Consider the following 14062-nt stretch of genomic DNA (forward strand, 5'->3'; position numbering starts at 1 on the left):
TCTGCATAAAGGCTTTGAAAAATGCTCAAGTGAACACACTTTGTTCACAAAATCAGTTGATGGTAAAATTTTGATAATAAGTCTCTATGTAGATGATTTAATTTTCACTGGAAATGATGTTTGCATGTGCCATGAATTCAAAAACTCAATGATGTTGGAGTTTGACATGATTGATTTGGGAAGAATGAAGCATTTTCTTGGAATAGAAGTGTTCCAGAATCCGAATGGTATTTTCATATGTCAAAGAAGATATGCAAATGAGGTGTTACTAAGATTTAATATGGAGAGTTGCAATGCTGTGAAGAATCCAATTGTTGTTGGAACAAAGCTGACAAAAGATGAAGGAGGAATTGTTCTAAGCTTTTTCTAAGTTCTGTTTTTACAGTCGTCGTGATTCCCTTGAAAGGCTACCGTGTGCGATCGGAAACGAAATTGAATCTGTTGTTTTTTTTATTTCAACTTTTCTTTTGATTTATTGTTTGAGTCTTAACATGAAATTGTTACCACGGTTTATATCGGGACTGGATAGAAGGTTTGTCATGTGATTTACATGCTGTTTGGGTTTATGATGTTGTTCGTTATTATAAGTAACAAGTTTTGTATTGGTTGATGTTAAACTGGTGTAAGGCTTGAAGCAAGGTTTCGTTATAATTAGCAGGTTTATGGCTTTGGAGTGGTATAAAATTATGAACAGTGAGAGTGGTTAGAATTTTGTGAATGAGTGTGTTGGAATTATGAAGAGGGTTTTGTACATGAATTTGACTATCCCCTAATTGTTAGTGAATGGCCTCCTTTTATAATAAGAAATTAGGTTAAATAAAATAGGAAATTAAATCAATTATTAAAAATGAAATTAAATATTAGAATAAAAATTAAATCAATGGTTTGATTATTATAATAATAATTATATAAAAAAATATTCATTGTGTATCCAAAGTGTAAGATTGAACTCACGACCTTATACTTGCAAGTTTTTACTTCTTAATAATATTGCTATCTTGTTTGTTCAAAATAAAAATGCACTCGCAAGTATATGAAGGTAAAAAAAAAACTTTTTATTTAAGAAATACAAATAATTTAAAGTAAACTATTTATATATTCTTAAATGAATATCATAATGAATTACGGTTAAAATGTTAGTGAAATTGGAACAGAGATGGATGTAAAGATTGTGTTCTTGTATGGTGATCTAGACGAAACGATCCTGATAAGACAACCTGAAGGGTATGTTGAAAGGGGTAAGGAAGATTATGTGTGCAAGCTAAAGAGATCTTTATATGGACAAAAGCAAACTCCTCGACCGTGGAATAAGATATTCGAAAAGTTCATGGCATGCATAAGTGATCCGCTGTCGTGCGCAGATCAAAAACGAGTATTTTGAAAATATAGTGTAACGGTAACGACAACTCGAATATCGTTCTCACAAGGATTCTTGATTTTATTAACTAATACTAATAACGATAATGGGGGTTTGTTTTAGAATCAATTTATAAAAAGAGTAAATTAAGTGATTATCAAAATAAGCTAAACGGCTAATCCTACTGATTCGGGTTCTGACTTATCATCGGTTATAATAACACCAATCCCTAAACGGCTTCGATCCTATTCGATTATGAGATTAATCAGACAAACGCTTATCAAAATCATACGAGTTATGTTCCTGTTTACCGAATTAAGCAAACGGTTAAGAATACGACGAGTTAACGAATTAAGCAAACGATAACACGCAATTAAATTTGTGAACATGCATACAATCGAATTTAATCGATTTTATCCTATGAACAACAATCGAATTAAGCAAACAATTATAATCAAATTAAGCAAATGATTTCATAGAAAATAATTGAACAGAAATCGAATTTAAATTAGTATTAGAATAACCTCAAAGCAATGGAACCCATAAGCAGCAGGATTTGCCTTCGGGAATTAGTTCTTCATTCTAATCATGAGACCAAAAGTAAAATTTGTGGCAAAAAAAAGGTCTCCCGTATTCTAGCAGCTGTCAACCCTTATAAAACAAAATAAGGTTTTCTTCTCTACTAACTCAAACTGGGTCAAAAACATAACTCAAGCCCATAAACTAATGATCCAAAACTAAATAAAACTAATGCTGCAGCTTCAAACGAAATTCTGGAAAAGATTCTCGACAAGTTTGGTATGTCAAAATCAAAGCATGTTGTGACTCCGACAAACCCTCAATTCAAGCTTAGTATTGATTAGTATCCCAGTACTTATGTCGAAAGAACCTATATGAATAGCATCCTATATGCTAATATAGTTGGTTCTTTGATGTATGATATCGTATATATTAGACCCGACATTACATATGCAGTAAGTCTTGTAAGAAGGTACATGGAGAATCCTAGAAAGGCCCACTAACAAGTATTGAAGTGGATTCTAAGGTACATAAATGAGTCTCTGAACAGAGTTTTAATTTATGGTGGAGCCTTGGGTGAAGATAGTAAAGCAGTAATCGAAGGATATGTCGACTCTAATTATGCAGGTTGTCTGGATTCCTGAAAATATATTTCTGGATATGTTTTCACTATGTTTGGGACAACAATTAGTTGGAAAGAAACATTTCAGAAGGTTGTTGTCTTATCAACCACTGAAGCGGAATATATTGCTTTAATCGGAGTTGTGAAAGAAGCATTGTGGCTTGAAGGTTTTGTGAAGGAGATCAAACTACAAGGTCGAAGTATCACTGTTAAATGTGATAGTCCAAGTGCAATACACATGTCGAAGAACTCAGTATATCATAAGCAAAGTAAGCACATCGATGTGAGGTTGCATTTCGTGAGTAGGGTAATCGAGCGTTAAGAAGTCCAAGTGCTAAAGGTTTCGACATATCACAATGTTGCTGATATGATCACCAAGACATTTCCCAGTTGCAAGTTTTTCCACTGTATGCAGTTGATAAAGCTGCATGAAGAAAGCTAGTTTATTCCTTGATGTTATAGAATTTGATCCAAGGTGGAGATTTGTGAGAATTGGGTCGAACTCTAATGGGTCAAAGAGTAGCTTTCTGTTTCAACAGGGAATATGTCGAAGACCTACATACTGTAGTGGAAGTGTGTTCTAGTATGTGGGTGTCGAAATGCTAGGGTTGTTAGTATTTCGAATTGGGCCTATTTGTTATGTCCAATTGTTTAAGTTAGCATGTACCCTAAGTTGGTTTGTAATGGGTGTGAAAAAAGCCCATTAGTTTAGTATGTTAGGTTTATTATAGATAACATATCAGTCTCTCGTCATTGCATACTGCAAATTTTAATTTAGGGTGAGAGAGTTATTTGTTATTCTTGTAACTTGTAATCTTGATTTAAGAGAAAGAAAATAATAGCAGTTATAACCAATCCTTACTGTTCTTCTTACTTTTCTATTGTGTTCCCTATTATACTCTGTCATTGGCATAGTTTTCACAACACTTTTCATAATTTTCCATAGCACTAAATTATAATTTGCAATGTGATATTATAGACACATTGCATGATGAAATCTAGCACTTTAAATCAGGTTATTTGGCTTGTAGAATAGTTATCTTTTATTCTTGCAAACTAAGGATTTTGTTGTATTTCGACCAAGTATAATTTTATTGTGTAATGATTCAATTATATGTGTTATGACATGTTTGTAAAATAGTTAAAAATGAGTTATCGGTTATTGCAACAACAACAACCCCTTTAATATACTTGTTTCCTCTTTTATGTAAATTTTAGGAACAATGAAAAATGGAGAAAGGTAAAAAAAAGTTGATGAACGCAAAACAACAAGGATTGGTGATATGCATAAAAAAATGCTAGAAGGACTTCTTCAATTTCATCACATTTTGTCTTTTATGGAAACCAAGTATGTTTTTTTAGAAAGTTGTAATATCAAAAAAAGTGGAAAGATGTTTATTTTTTATTAAACAATGTTATTAGCATGGAATAATATCTTCTTTTAACCGTGGTTCTCCCTACCAAGTCCAGCGCCAATCACCACTGGACCAACTAACGATGGGTAGCATGGAATAATATCTGAATCAAACAAATGTATCCAATTAAAATATTCATTTCTTAATTAACATGTTATTTTATTAATTAATAAAATTTAAGGAAAATAAATCAAATATAATATATTTGTCAAAATTATTTTAAATAATAACGATAATTATTTTTTAAATAAATAATAACTGCAACACATAATTAATAGGCCAGAGAATTTTTTACTATTTTTAGCTGCAAATCTTTGAAACATAATCCCAAGTTTTCTGGTCCTAAAATGTCTCCTTGTTGTATAAACCCATTGGCAAGTTTGTACAAACTCTCTGGTTTTACTAACTTGACGAGTTTAAACATATATAATTGTGGAATGAGTTTTAAACCAACTAAATCCTTGAATCCAATTGTTTTAGCTTAAGAACTTGTAGTTGAGTGAAATATGTTTTAAGAATTTGGACAACTTTGATGACGTGGTGACTACCAAAGGTCGATAATATCTGCTCTCTCGATAATATCTGCTCTCTGACTAATTTCATTGAATTTGCAATGTAACTACTTTAGAACTTCTGAAATACAACTACCTTTATTCCATATCAGAGCTTTAGAGTTTAACATTCTTAATGCTCTAAAAATTGAGATTGATAATAAAAAATATGTTAGTCTAAGAATTGAAATTGATAATAAAAAATATGTTAGACGATCTAATAGTTGAAGATCAAAGACTTTGCACAAGACCACAACATGACTACTCTGTTCGGAGACATCAAAAGAAACCTTTTATGTTATTTTCTAGAATGGAGGTAAAGAAAATTTTGACTTTTGTCACTTTTGAAAAATGACCTATTATTTTAAACTCCCTCGTCCCAAAATAAGTATTATATATATATATATATATATATATATATATATATATATATATATATATATATATATATATATATATATATATATATATATATATATATATATATATATATATATATATATATATATATATATATATATATATATATATATATATATATATATATATATATATAAAGAATAACAATTTTACTAAATTATCCTCGGTGGTTATTGTTGTATTCAAATTATCTTTAATATAAAATGAGAGAAATAGTAATTTAAAGATATTAATGAGAGGATTTTTTTTTTTTACAAATACAACACTTGTTGTAAAATGAAAATAAGTTATACTTGAAAAATGCTGTTATAGGTGAAACAATAAAAAATTTAGTAAAAATGTTGTTGAAAGAATATTGTTTCATCAAAGATCGTTACTTTGTGAAACAATGCTAATATGGCTTATAGATAAGATCATTTTGGATTCAATAAAACACAACACAAAAACGTATAACCTTTTCAAAAAAAATCTGAATTCTCCTTTTTAAATTCGAGTTTCATCTGTCTTATGCAAACTTGAGTATATATTGAATTTTTTTTTATAAGTAAAAAAATCAAACAAATATAGAGAGAGCAAGATTTAGAAAAATCATAAAAGCTTAAAAATAAAATCATGAAAAAAAATTAACAATTTTGAATACAATACATAATCCTAGATAAAAAATTATGACAAATGGATGAAGGTTAAAAGTGGCAGAGTTATAAATGAAATGAAAGAGTAATTTTTATGTATTAATAGATAACAATTTATATTTTATTTAAACAACTTTTTTACCTGACTTGCTTCATAATAAAGAAATGTTAAACAACTTCTTTTACCTGACTTGCTTCATAATAAAGAAATGATATTTAGACACTAAAACTAATGTCTAATATGTGTTTTTATTTTATTTTAAAACATATTAAAATATTTTCAAAAGAAATAAAAAAATAAGAGACATTGACATAAAAATAAAATATCTAAAATTTGATATTCAAATACTATAACTCTTTTTTTATTCAATATTTGATATTAATATCTTTTTCAAAGTAGCTATTATATTATATAGTTATCTCCATTGGTGTTAATTTAATTAGATTTTAGTGAGATTTTTGGTGTTTTGGCAATTTAGTTGTTTTTTTTTTCTCGACATAGAATGTATAATTTGTACATATTTATTCAATATTGCTTTTGGTCAAGCATATTTAATCAATATTATATAAAGTTAATTTTTTAGTTAATAGTAATTGATTTGTGTGTTTTCTTATGAGTGATACAATGGTTAGATATAAAAAAAAAATTAAGAAAACAATTTTTAAAAAATAAAATAAAAATAAGAAATTATTATTATTTTTTAAAATAATATTTGTTACACCCTTAATAATTTAGACAAAATACATTACTTTGAAAATAACCCATCTTACTTTTACTTGTTATAAAGTAGTATTAGTAATGTTTCTAGGAGAACCTTCTTACGATAACCTTTGGAGTATAAAAGTGTTATTGAGAGGTTTTGAATTGGTTTTCGGATTGAGGATCAATTTTCATAAAATCAACTTTTATGGAACTCATATAGGAGATTGGTACATAAATTCGGCGACAAAGTTCCTTGCTTGTAAAAAAGGTTGTTTTCCGTTTAAATTCCTCGGTATTTGGGTGGGAGAAGGTGCGAACAAGAAGAAGGTTTGGCAAGAGGTGATCGACAAAATAAAATCAAGACTTTCCAATTGGAAGGGAAGGAACATCTCCATAGGAGGGAGGGTGACTTTAATTGGCTTTGTTCTTAACGCTATTCCTATTTTCACTCTTTCCTTCTACAAAGCTCCGAGTAAAATCATCCATGTTATAAGAAGCCTTCTTAGCAATTTTTTATGGTGCGGGAACACTAAATCAAGATGCATACATTGGGTGAAGTGGGAGAATGTATGCAAACCAAGAGAGAAAGGTGGGTTAGGAATTAGGGATATTGGAGATATGAATAAATCCCTTCTTCTTAAAAGAAAATGGAGAATTTTAAAGGAAGATAAGGCTATTTGGAGTAGATTCTTACTCTTGAGATATCACAATCCCAAATTAAAAGTGTTAGCTTCTAGCAAGGACCTTTTAAATAGGGAGGACTCACATTGGTGGCGAGACATAGTCCTTAATGACTTCAAAGAAGACGATTTCGGAGAAGGCTTTAATGAATGGGTTAAATGCGAGTTCAAGAGAGGAAACAATATTCTTTTTTGGCTTAGTTGTTGGTTGGTTGATCAACCGCTCCGCGTTGTTTTTCCGCATTTGTTTGACAAAACAACCAACAAACTTAGCGCGGTGAGCGACCTCTTTCTCTCCAATCACGGAGAAATTATTTGGAAACTAGAAGACATTTTTGGGGAGGAAGTGTTGAACCCTCTGGCTCGGAGTGCCTCTTCCATCATTTCATCCAATCCGACCACGGCAATAACCGAAGAGCTTAGGGAGTTGAAAAGGATGCTTCAATGGATGGTGCCGGATTCGACGACAATGGACGGTTTCCATTGGAACTTAAATACAAACGGAGCCTTCACGGTGTCGAGTGTGTCGCACTTGGTATCTAATGCAAAGGAGATAGCTTGGCCAAATCCTATCATCAAGAGTTTGGACATCATTTGGAAGACAAACTTACCGGCAAAGATCAAGATTTTTGCGTGGAGATTCCTCCTCAATAGGCTTCCTTTAAAAGATCAACTCGTCAAAAGAGGTGTGACTACTCTCACTTCCATAGATTGGCTATTTTGCACTAATCACCCGGAAACTTTGGATCACCTCTTCTTCCATTGCCATGTCACAAAGGAGGTGTGGAGTAGAATTTATATATGGTTGGGAATGATTTGAATTTTTCTCTTGAGGAGTTCAAGAGCTTTGGGAGCATTTAAGAGAAGGTGAAAAACAAAAACATTAAAGCTAATCTAAATAATATATGGATAGTTTTGATTTGGTGCATTTGGAATATGAGAAACACTATGACTTTTGATGATGGCATTTTTAGCTTTGATGAGATGATTTCAAACATCATGTTTTTCTCATGGAGATGGACAAGCAACAAGGATCTTCCAAGTAGGATATTTTTTTATGATTGGTATAAATTGCCATTACTTTGTAATTAATCTTTCATGTACGTTATCGATGTAAGGGTTGCACCCCTAGTGCACTTTCTTATATCCAATTGCTTATTAAAAAAAAGTAATGTTTCTATATACTGATTATTTGTTTGTTAGGTTGTTTTGAACGAACTAAGAAATACGGGTGTGCATGGGTCGGTTTGGGCTGAATTTAGCCAAAATCATAACCCAACTCGTATATGGTACACTGGTTTGGGTAAGGTAAAATAATCACCCAGAATATTATTGGGTTGGTTTAGGTAAAACCACGTGAGTTGGATTGGGTTGGATAGTGGGTTATCTAATATTTTTTTCCTTATATAATTATTAATGATATGTCACATTTTTTTAATAAATAGTTTAACATATTGCTGTTATTTTCTTAAAGATCAAATGTCAAAATGTATAATGAAATTTATCATAAACATATATTTGTAAAAATCAAAGTTACATTACAGTAAAACCTAGAATTGCATAAAATGCTTACAACTTACTAGAATTAACATCAAAATATTCAAAGTGTGGCATCCTAAATCATTACTTACTAAATAAAAGACTTTCAAAAGGTTGAAATTGAAGCAAGCAAAATTAAAAACATCAAAGTCATCACTTGTTAAATTACAAAAAAAGAAGAAAAAAAATATAATCACTCAATAACCCATGGATTTTGTGAGTTGGGTGTGGGTTTACCTATAACCTAATTATTTTGATCGAGTTTTCATTTTTAAAAATTGTATTCACTCAATAACCCGATCCAACCCACTTTTTTGGGTCGGTTAAGGTGGGTTTTACTAGGTTTATTGGGTTTACCCAACCCACTAAAAGAAACATATATGATGATAAACATTTGTTTAACACAGACATACGTGGTTTTACTAGGTTATCTAATATAAATATAAATAAAGGTTAATGATCTACCAAAAATGATGCATAATTTAGAATTTATTCCTACTTATCATACTAAGAATGCACAACAAATTAGTTACATCGCACCATAAGTCTCTAGTCAAGAGAACTAAGAAAATACTCACACTTGCAACCCCAGAAACCAATGAAAAAGCATGCATTTTTTAATATATTTTTTGAAATAGAAATGAAGAGAACAACAAAAATAATGTAAATGACATCCTTCTCCGACACTTAAAATACACATTATCCTCAATGAAAGAAACAAACGTAAAATAAGAGAGAGGACAGAGAGGAAAGAACACACCCGGGGAGTCAAGGCGGATAGATAACTTCATAAGTAGCATTTTTCCAATGAGAGATCTTGGATGTTTCCTCTTCCAATATGGGGCTCTCATGGACTAGCTTCAGGTAGTGCTTATTGACTTTGAATTTTGACCAGTGCCTTCACCTTTTATTCCAGGATAAAAGAACAATCTTTAATAGGTAAGAGTGTCAAATGGGCAAGTGAAAAATGATCTTCTCTTTGTCCTCTGGTGCAATATAGATCTAATTTTTCATAACATCCAAAATCAAGAGGTTAGGCCGCTTTTGGGGTTGCGTCACTACTTTTCCTCCATCTTCAAGTAAGATCATATACATACATATGGACTGCCTAATATCAGGAATGTCAACCAAGGTACATACAATTCCCTTCTCATATTGTTCATGCAATAACTGTAACAACTTTTGTTCCTGTTCAAATTCAAGTTTAGATGAAATTATTAATTTCCATTAAATTTTAAAAACATAGGGAGTGGATTTAGCTTAAAAGTGTCGATTATTCCTTTTGTAACACCTCAATAATCAACTATTAAAGTTAATAGTTAAGTATGTAACAACTCTTTTGAAAAACTTTCACTTTTGGACTAGATAATTGATTATGCAGATTGCATCATTGAGTATCTGTATTAAAAAGGACCATGGATATATTTCTTTTAAAACCAAATTTCGTCTTATAAATAGAAGACTAATTTCTCATTTCTCACACACCAAAAAATGTATTTGAGATACCTTTTCTCCTATTTCTCTCTTTAATTTATCACATTTGTTGTAGTTCCTTTTAGAATGAAATATTTATATCTGTGAGCTGTTTTGGTCTGGTGTAAATGCATTATTGAAACTTCTCATCAGAAAAATATTATTTTTAGTTGTAAGTTAAACCAAATGAAAAGCTCTCTTTTGGTTGTTGAGATAAACCGGTTAAAACATCGTTATTGGTTGGGGTGGTCTCTATAGTTAAAACTTTAGCATGTTCGTGAGCATAGCCTATTGTTATAAGTTCTCAGATGGTTGACGCTTGCAACGGCTATTATGTATGTTATTGGGCCTAGAGAGCGAATGGGCTTGCTCGGCCTCAACCCAAAGATTGGGCTTGCTCGTTAGAGTTAAGTGTTGGGCCTGCTCGGCCTAAACCAGAAAAATGTCTAATATTATTCCCGTGGTTTATTTTAGTCTGAGTTGTGGTTATATTGATAGTCAACAATGTGATCATCTTGATGATCTTAAGTAAATGGAGTGATGATTATTGATGGTTAGAATGGTGGTCGATAGCGATCATAATGGTGATTAGTAGTTATTAGATGTTGATGAAGTGGTCATCGATGACGGTGATAGTTGTGATTTGTGGTAATTACATTTAAGATCATAGATGAATAAAATAGTGACCAAAGTGGTCATAATAACATTTAACGGCCATCGGGGATGTTTAACAATATCTAGAAAGGTGGTCAATGATGAGAGTAGTTATAAAAAAATATTGCATGATGTGTATGTGCCATTACCCATTAGCCAGCATAATAAAATACATTTCCAAACATAAAAAAAATGTGAGAAATAAAATATCGAAATATAAATCAAATGAGAAATAAAAGATCAAAATACACATCAAATATAAAAGTCGTCCAATTTTCTACAAACCCCATGAATAAGTCCGTTCAAAAGATTTTTAAGTTATAAGTGAAAATTCCTATTTTTTCTCAATCTAAACTGGATTACACTACAATTAGATAGATTACAAAGAAAAATGGTATAGATAATCGAGGTTCAGAAAGCTTAATCCCATTTAGAGGCATAGTCTAAATGCTAGAAATCAAATTATGACTAAAATTATGTCCATCACCCCATAAATATTGTTATTAATAATAACAACAAAAATAAAAACCAGAAAAACTAAGCAAACATGGCTTGAGTGTTTCCAAATCAAAATTGAAACAAAAATGTAGTATACCGGAAAACTTAGCTATGCCGCTGAAGTAGTTGACAAAGAAACTAGAGTGTTAGTGTGAAGCCATACTTTATAGGAGCTCTCGTCAATGTCCTCAATCTTTGTAAGTTGTTTGGTCTTCACATTGTAAGCAAAATGTATGTATTTGACTCTTCTTTCGGTTAGATCCACAAGAAAGATAATTAGATCATTGATCCACAAATAGAATTTCACCTCTGGAGCAATACGATTATGACCAAAAGCAGCCAAATTCATATAATCAAATGGTCTCATCACATGATAAAGAGACCATTTTCCAGAATCAAAATCCAAAATATGGATCTCAAATGCTTTATGAGAACGTTTCGCAATGCAAGCAAGGTAATTTCCCGTCCATAAATAGTTTGGTTTCCAACTATGAGAAGACGGATAAAGTGGATATTCCCGTACAATAATTTCCTTGTCAACATTGATGACAATAATTTCCTCGGATGTTATCCAGTAGAGATCATCGCCTCCACTATAAAGTGCTCTCCTTGCCATACGGCAATTAAAGGGAGCTTCTTTTCTAGCCATCTCTTTCCATGAGTTATCCTTTCCAACTCTCAGCACATAGAAAACATACCAAAGAGCATCTGAACCCCTAACGAAGTCTTGAAAGAACAACTTGAATTCGGCAGTGCGAGGAACACGTACTATAGTACATCGATTGATAATACGGATATATTCTTCAGACACTGGAAAACGGGGAAGTCTAAGCCAGCACTTGAGGATAGGGTTTGCGAGGAAAATGTATCCATTAGGAGCCAAAAGCATCAAAATGCCATGACAAGTACCGATAACGGATCCCATATTTGGAGGTGTTGGTAAATAGATTGTTTCAAACCGGGGATTGACATGATCTTTGAATTCCAAGTAATGAGAATCGAGACTTGACCTGCGGTTTTGAACGAAGATACCAGGTGTAGAACGCACACGGTGATTGTGATTAAAAGTGGCAATAGTAGCAGCCCAATGTTTGCAAACATACCTTGCAGAATCAATGAGGTAATAAATAGGAACCAAATCAAAGATATGAAGCATTAAGTCTTGAGGAAGCAACAGCTTTGACATGACTTGACAAGTATTTGAGTTTTGATTCATATTATTGTCGTCGGTATGATCATGTGATTTAGAATCAGAGTAACTGCAAATGCACTTCTTAATGCGTGTTTCCATTATATGTCTTCTGGGTAAAAAGCAGAAGCGAGTGAATCCTGATATTTGTTTTTCTATATGTTGCACTTTGTATTTGTAGGTTAGAGAAGGAGTGGCAGAATTGGGCTCTTAAATCAACAGGCCCATCTCCATTAAACTCTATTAAATTATTCGATTAATATTAAATATCAAAAATCTCTTTTACTTTCGTATATTCAAACACAGATAAATTAATATTTAATTTATTTTTAAATAAAATTAATTCTATCCAAATTCAATTATGTGAAAAGCGTTGTTGTTGCAGCTTTCTGTTTTTATTTGATGCGGATTTGCCGTTGGACTCAAATATTGCACATGTTAAATGTTGATTTTCTTTTAAATAAATTAGAGGCTTTTCTTAAAAGATTGAATAAGGATAAATGTTAAAGATGGAATAACTTTTCCTTATTTTTTAAGAGTTTAATGGTAGTGCATAAAGAAGTATTACAAAGACATTCAATCAGATTATTTTAAAGTATCAAATCATACTAATAATTTAAAATTTAAAGACTGACTTAATAAGATACATGATTGTCATTGGTTGACAGGATAAAAATAATTTACACCATCAGTGCACATCCCCTTTTCTCTATTTTTTTAAGTGAAAGTAAATCTAATAATAACTTAATTATGAAATAAAAAAAATAATAGTCACTCATAAAATTTAATAACATAACATATATAAATTTTAAAAATATTTTTTAATAAATATAAGCAACAACTTGAACATATAGAAGGGGCTTCAAAATAAATTCTAGGGGTGGTCGCGGTGCGGTTTGGACGGTTTTGACATAAAAAATCATCTGAACCGTAAGAGAAAAAGTGTGCGGTTCGATTTGGTTCGGTTGACTTTTAGAAATAACACCGAACCAAACTAATGCGGCTTGAATTGGTTCGGTTGATTCGATTTTTTTTACAAAAATTTATTGAATCATACATACATATATTGATGACAACGTAATTTTGTATTTAATTATTTATGCGTTATCAAATAACAACAAAATTCATCATATTTGGATAACAACTTTCCATTTAATATACAAAAGTGATATTAGATAAAAGTGGAATAAAAAATATTAAATAATAGCATAAAATAATATCAAAAATATTATAATGAAATAGAAAAAAAAAAAGAGGAGATGAAATATTAGAGAAGATGGAAAAGAAATAGCAGAAGAGATGCGATTAGATAAGAAGAGGAACATTAAAAACGTAATTGGAAGAGAGAACAATAAAAATAATAAGATGGAAAAGAAAAAACTTAAGAGATGAAAGACTAGAAAAGACTATGTGATATGTATTTGGAAAAGAAGATGAGAAGAAAGTGCAATACCGCTCAGAGAGATTTGAGAAGACTTAAACTAAAACCTTAAGTGTGAGGAAGAGAAAATCATTTGTAATCGTAAGGTTAGGGCATAATAGGTTTGAGCTTGCGTTGAATATAAGTTAATTGAAGTTTGAGGGTTGTACTATAATGCGGTTTGTTTCGATTTGTAAAATACAAACCGCAAGCCGAACCGAACTGCATGATTTAATTTCTTACAAAATTACTCAAACACATCCTAATCGATTTAGTTTGGTTCAATTTTGTGATTATTTATTGGGCCGGTTTAGTTTTGAACACCCTAATTAAATAACTTTAATTAAATAACTTTTTAATTATTATGGCCGGCCGGAAAATAATGGTGTT

This window comes from Vicia villosa, linkage group LG7 (genome assembly GCF_029867415.1).
Source record: "Vicia villosa cultivar HV-30 ecotype Madison, WI linkage group LG7, Vvil1.0, whole genome shotgun sequence".
NCBI lineage: Eukaryota > Viridiplantae > Streptophyta > Magnoliopsida > Fabales > Fabaceae > Vicia > Vicia villosa.